Here is a 7462-nt window from a genome sequence, read left to right on the forward strand (position 1 = left end):
GAGGGAGAGGGTTATATGATGTGTGACCAACTTGTGAACATTCTTCTGATTGGTTGGTGGTGAGGCAAACAGTATCAACCTTCTGTTCCAACGGGTCTGGGATCTATATGTTTGTGGTCAGCATGCAGTTAACTTTTCCCACCTGGTGGGGGTTTTAGTATATGCACAATAGCTAAGGGATATGACTCACAATAAAGGACTGAAAAGGTAAGGACCTACAGAAGCAGAAAAGATTAATAAGTGGCAAGAATACACAGAAGAACTATACAAAAAAAAGTCTTAATCACCTGGATAACCAAGATGGTCTGGTCCCTCACCTAGAGCCAGACATCTTGGAGTGTGAAGTCAAGTGAGCCTTAGGAAGCATTACTACAAATAAAGCTAGTGGAGGTGATAGAATTCCAGCTGAGCTATTTCAAATCCTAAAATATGATGCTGTGAAAGTGCTGCATCCAATATGTCAGTGAATTTGGAAAACTCAGCAGTAGCCACAGGACTGGAAAAGGTCAGTTTTCATTTCAATCCCAAAGAAGGACAATGCCAAAGAATGCTCAAACTACTTGTACAGTTGTGCTCATTTTGGATGCTAGTAAGGTCATGCTCAAAATCCTTCAAGCTAGGCTTCAGCAGTACATGAACCGAGAATGTCCAGATGGACAAGCTGGATTTAGAAAAGACAGGAACCAGGGATCAAATTGCCAAAATTCATTGGATCGTAGAGAAAGCAAGGGAATTTCATGCTTTCTCTGAAAGCATGAAGCAGATGAAGAAACATCTGCTTCATTGACCATGTTAAAGTCTTTGACTATGTGGATCACAACAAACTGGAAAATTCTTAAAGAGATAAGAATACCAGGCCACCTTACCTGTCTAACAAGTTTCATATACAGGTCAAGAAGCAACAATTAGAACCTTACGTGGAACAGATGGCTTTCAAAATTGGGAAAGGAGTACGTCAAGGCTGTATATCATCACTCTGCTTATTATGTGAAATGCCAGGCTGGATGAATCACAGGCAGAATCAAGATTTCTGGGAGAAATATAAATAACCTCAGATATGCAGATGATACCACCCTAATGGCAGAAAGTGAAGAGGAACAAAAGAGCCTCTTCATGAGGGTGAAAGAGGAGAGTGAAAAGGGTGGTTTAAAACTCAGCATTCAAAACACAAAGATCATGGCATCTAGTCCCATCACTTTATGGCAAACAGGTAGGGAGAAAATGGAAGCAGTGATAGATTTTATTTCCTTAGGTTCCAAAATCATTGTGGACGGTGACTGCAGCCTTGAAATTAAAAGATGCCTACTCTCTGGCAGGAAAGCCATGACAAATCTAGATAGCATATTAAAAAGCAGAGACATTACTTTACCAACAAAGGTCCATGTAGTCAAAGCTCTGGTTTTTTCAGTAGTCATGTGTGGATGTGAGAAGGACCATAAAGAAGGCTGAGCAATGAAGTACTGATTCTTTCAAATTATGGTGCTGGAGAAGACTGTTGAGAGTCCCTTGAACAGCAAGGGGATCAAACGAGTTAATCCTAAAGGAAATCAATCCTGAATATTCATTGGAAGGACCGATGCTGAAGCTCCAATACTTTGGCCACCTGATGGGAAGAGCCAACTCATTAGAAAAGATCCCAATGCTGGGAAAGTTTGAAGGCAAAAGGAGAAGAGGGCAGCAGAGATGAGATGGTTAGATAGCATTACTGACTCAATGAATATGAATTTGAGCAAACTTTGGGAGATGGTGAAGGACAGGGAAGCCTGCTGTAGTCTATGGGGTTTCAAAGAGTCAGACACAACTTAGTGGCTGAACAACAACAATGTGACTCAGAATATTATCTTTAGCCCTTGAGGAGGAACCAAAGATCCTTGACTTTGTTTAGTGGTTAAAATATTTTTATTTTGCCATGTTTGACTGTTTTCCTTTGTTTCTAGATTTTCTCACTTGTCTGATTAAATGTGCTCTTTGGAACGGGGAAGGCCTAGGAGGCTAAAATTTTCTTAGAAACAAGAGGCAGGCAGAGGAGATGGAGGCATTTTTCCTGGGAAGGCCTCATAGGTTTGTGCTTGATTACAGTTTCAAATAGTATATTTCAAATGTCAAGTTTTTGCAGTGGAAAGTGAAGTCAGCACAATTAGGATCCCTTTGGTGAGCCTCTGGTCCATGTTGAAGATCCTTTGGGTCGATCTCTTCAGAAGTTCCTACTACTTTACCTCTCTGTTTGGGAGGGTGGGAAATCTGAATTGAATCACCAAGTATGTTCTGGCCAACAGATTGTTATACACTTAAAAGTAGCGTTTTAAAACCGTATCTTCATTTTTAAAAGACCCTGTTCTACGTACCTGCTATATGCAAGGCTCTGTCTGCTCTTTAAGGAGGTTCATGGAAAAAGAAACTAAAATGTAAGTTGCAGAAAGCCTGTGGAGGGAGGGGTGTGGTTGTGTGTGTTGCTTTTGTTTATATTTTTCTTTTTGGTAGGTATATTTGGACATAGGCTGATTAGTTTGAAGGAATCTAGAAAACATGGTCTCTGCACTCAAATTTCAAGCAGTATATATCAAATGCCAAATTTGTTTCGACAAAACCTTTATACACTTACTGTGGACAGAAATTCTTTATTTTCTAATTGAAATAGTTTTTATTTACTACTGATGTCAACCAAACTGCTGTCTGTGTTCTCCATATTTTACAGTTAGTTAGGATTAGACAGGCTTGATAAAGTTAAGGGGTGAAAGTATCAACACCTACAGTGCAAAGATGCCTAACCCTCTTCAGTCTGGCTCAGAATCTGCTCAAATGGAAGCTCTTCCACCCAGTGCTGCTAATGACCTCATTGGGCCTTCCTGGCACCTTCATATGGTTGTACTAAATTTGAAAGATAAAACTTTATGAACCTATTTGACAGGTTGTCTTTGAGGGAGGAGATCAAGGAAATTACTAAATCTTCTCCCTTGTCCTTTGTAGCAAATAGCTACAGAGATCTTTCCAGCATGGAAGGAGATCAAGACTTGAAACATGTCAGCAGTTGTGTGTTGCCTCAGGATAAAATACCTTGGCTTGCTAGACCTGTCATTTTCTTGGCTTTGCTTTCTTCTCCAGCCTCATCTCATCTTGACATCATACCTGCACAGAGGGGTTGTGCTTTCTTTACCCAGTTCATCTGACACACTTTGAAATTTCAGTTCCAAGCTTTCAAACTTACTATTGCCTCAGCCAAGAACATTCCTTCCCCATTCTCTGCATTTTGCCTCCAACTACCTTCTTTGCCTCCTCCAAAAATAACCCTTCCTTGAACCTTTGATTCTTAGTTTCTTCACTTCCACTTTTCTGGGTTTTTGTTTGTTTGTTTGTTTGTTTGTTTTTGTCACACCTCGTGGCATAGGGGATCTTAGTTCCCCCACCAGCGATTGAATCTGGGTCCTCAGCAGTGAAAGCACGGAGTCCTAACCACTGGACCACCAGGGAATTCCCCCAGTTTTTGTTCATGTGAGGTGTTACTCTGTCTGCTCTGAGGGTACCCTGCGCTGCTGCTACCATGGTACATAAATCGGCAATACTGCATTTTTTTTTTTTTTTTTTGTCAGTAGCTCTTAGGTAGGATCAGTCTGTTTATCACACCATTGTGCCTCCAGCAACCAGCTCCATGCAGCCTAAATAAGAAGCATTCAACACAAATCTGTTGAATAAATGAGTAAACAAATGGCTCCTGGGTGTTTTTACTAAACCAGAACATTGGGGTAAGTCCCACGTGTCTGTACTTATCATTCATCCATTCTTGGCTGTACCGCCAACTCACACCTGTTTTTCTGTGGGGACAATTCAGTCAGTAATAGAATTCCTGTAACAGGACCTTGCCATGCTGTCAGCGAGCACATCTGCAAACCCTCCTGTTACTGCCATTGGGATTTGCTGCCTAACACATGGATCGTAAGACACTATATTTTGTTGCAGAATTAATGGAAGGTGCTTGCTTGATAAGGTAGCCAGCAGAGTACCTTTTACAATTTCATTGATGTCTGCTGATAATGACAATAAAACAGGGGAACCTCCAACAGCTCATCCATATTTCTCCTAGAAGATCAGGCACGAATGTTGGTCACACCCTATCAGTTGCTCCTCTGACCAGTTCCCACACAGAGATGGCATCAGGGAGCTCAGTAATTCTGATGTCAGCACTATCAACCTCTGTTAGCTCTGGGGCCTTTTTTAACCGCTCTTACCCATCCAAAAATCATAAAGTGTCTGGGAATGAAAAAGATTAGGGGCCTTTGAAAATCAGAGTTGGGTAAGTCTGGGATAGGGGAATTGAACCGCTTTTTTGGAAATCTAGTTGCTGAAGATTCTTTATCTGAAAATCGTTCATACTCATTTTAATGTAATGGGTCAGAGTACTCCAGCTGAAAGAACAGTGTTTAATACTGTTTGCTGATTTCTGTTATCACTTTTTTGTCTGGAATTAGGAAGTAAGCTCATTGCTGTAAGATTAATTTATTTTTTGTTTAGAAAAGCATTCTGAATCTATAAAAATTGAATCACTGTGTTGTACACCTGAAACATATTATAAGTCAACTATACATCAATTTTTAAAAAACATTCTGGTTTTGAGGAGAATTTTGTTTGGGATATAAAAATTAGTCTTTAAGATCTTGGATTTCCACAGCTTGTGTCTGCTGTGTGGCCTAGGATATCACACAGGTGGCCATTTTAGGCTATTAATTTCTTTTTTAAAATAATCTCCTTATGTGACTATAGGGGAGTTTATTTCTAAGTGATATAAACAAATGCAAAATGGAAGAGACAAGATAAAATTACTTTAAAATAGATAAAACATTTGATTGTAGTGTGTATAATGAAAACACATGTATGTTTCACCCTCCCCTGAAACAAACACATGGTCACAGGAAGCTCATTAAATTGATTCTGTTTCTTATCCTGCATTAATCACAGCAAGATCACACTGAAATCATCTAGGATTGGTCACCATAATAACAGTACTTCTGTTTATTCAGTACTCTCCACATGCCTGTAGCTGTGATAAAAACCTTATTTCCATTATCTCATTTAATCCTCATAACAACCCTGTGAGACAAGTACTCTAATTCCTGTTTTTTCCACATGAAGAAATTGAGACTCAGCAAAGTGAAGTACCCAGCCAAAATCTCACTGTTCATGATTGACAGCCAATATTTAGTCCCTGGTTTGACTTCAAAGCCTGTGTGTGTATTTTTAACCCTTACAATGCTTCGAGTGTTGAGTTGGAACTGGAGAGAAATTAGTATCCTGATGAGTGAGTGAATGAGTCAAAGTCACTCAGTCGTGTCTGATTCTTTGCGATCCCATGGACTATACAGTCCATGGAATTCTCCAGGCAAGAATACTGAAGTGGGTAGCCTTTCCCTTCTCCAGGGGATCTTCCCAACCCAGGGATCGAACCCAGGTCTCCCGCTTTACAGGCGGATTCTTTATCACAAGGAAATCCCACAAGGGATTCTGAACCACAAGGGACGGACGCATCCTGATATATGAACATACTAATTTCTGCTTTTGGAAATTTGCTAACAATAGCTGCACAGGATGTCTTCTGCTTAAAACAACAAAGTTTAGCATTATATTATACTTTGTTTTCTAAGAGCTTTACTAGACTACTTATTTAATGCAAATGCTCTTTCCTGAGATAGGTAAGCAGTTCCCAAATTTGGGGTGCCATAAGAATCACCCAGGGAGCTTGTAAACATGAAAATACCCAGGGCCCCACCCCAGACCTACTGAGTCAGAATCTCCGTGGGTGGGGACTAGCCATCTGATCTTTAATAAGCTGCTCAAGTGATTCTGACATACATAGAAGTTAGAAAATTACTGGGGTCTGTGAACAATGGGAAGATTCTTTAGGAATGATAATTCTCAAGTTTATAGACTTACTTAGGGCTTCACAGTAGTTTGGGAATGAGTAAATGATAATTCATAAATTCCAAACCATTATCCTGTCTAAATTAAGTTAATAATTGTTAATGGGCAATGTCTGCATTATGACCTATCACAGTGAAACTGATTGTCATCTCATTCTTCTTTTTCCTGATTGTTTATTTGTGATAATAACTAGTACTCTTTTGTATGTGTTGTATCTTTTTCACTTGGCATGTGAAAGATATTTCCTATAACCACTATTAATAAAATCTCAAGCAGTTTAAAACAACAACTGTTCAGACTCCAAATAAAGAATCACAAAATCCCAAGATTAAAGTCTTCATGGACAAACCATATGTTGCTTGAATTCTTTGTTACAGCATCTCCACCAAGTGGCCTATTTCTGCTAGAAAGCTGGCTTTTCCTGGGAGTAGTCTCTTCTGTCTGACTTAGAAAGTTCTTCCCTATAATGAGGTGAAATCCATTTCTCTAGAGCTTCCATACATGGGTCCTAGTTCTGGCCCCCTTATCAGAACTTCTTACTCAAATCAAATCAGCCAAATCCTTTGGTCAAGAAAGTAACTCCCTGATTGTTAGTTTCTAAAAGTTCACAGAATGCCTCTCTGAGACTGTTTGTGCCATGGCCATGTCATCATCTTGTCAGACTATTTTCTTAGAATTATAGGACTAAATTCATTGATTCATATTTTAAAAATAAATTTTAGTAATTCTTCATTGGGCATGTTTTCATTTATGTATGTATGTATTACTGCATAGTTGATTTACAATGTGTTACTTTTAGGTGTACAGCAAAGTAGTTCAGAGATAGATATAGATATAGATATATATATATATATATATATATACTTTTTCAGATTCTTTTCCCTTATAGGTTATTACAAAATATTGAGTATAGTTCCCTGTGCTAAACAGTAGGTCCGTGTTGGTTATGTGTTTTATATATAGTAGTTTGTACTATAGTGGTTTGTAGTCTTAAATACTCTATATTTAAATATAGAGCCCGTATGACAGGAAAAGGAATGTGATCTTGCATGTTGTTAAAGCATTCTAAATTCCTTTTATTCCTTTTAAGGTCACTAGTATGATATATTAGATGTAGTAGCCGGATTTAAAGTTTAACATGTTTACTTTCTCTGTGCTTTGTTCAGATCCTCTAAAACCCTGGTGGTTGTTGACCGGTCTCTTCTAAATGAGAAATATACTGTACATCAAGTTCCTGTGATTCATTTGTTCCTTTGCAGCTCAAAAGAAAAAAGGACATTCATGTCCTCACTGCCCAAGAACTTCTAGTTCTAACATTTCTTCTTTTAGATATACATTTCCTTCTCACCATCCTTTCCCACAGACTAGAACTTGTTCTGGAGCCCAAGAGAAAAACAGCAAATGTGTCATAACCAGGGGTGCAGTTGCCACCAGTGTTAACTTTTTGTGGCCTGGATTCAATGAGAGTCAGATACAGGCAGAAGCTAGTAAGTTAAACCAGTGTTGGGAAAAGACATTTTCCTAGGACTTTCTTGCTGTAGGTACTCTGGGA

The sequence above is a fragment of the Bubalus kerabau genome, chromosome 10 (assembly GCF_029407905.1).
Source record: "Bubalus kerabau isolate K-KA32 ecotype Philippines breed swamp buffalo chromosome 10, PCC_UOA_SB_1v2, whole genome shotgun sequence".
Classification (NCBI taxonomy): Eukaryota; Metazoa; Chordata; class Mammalia; order Artiodactyla; family Bovidae; genus Bubalus; species Bubalus kerabau.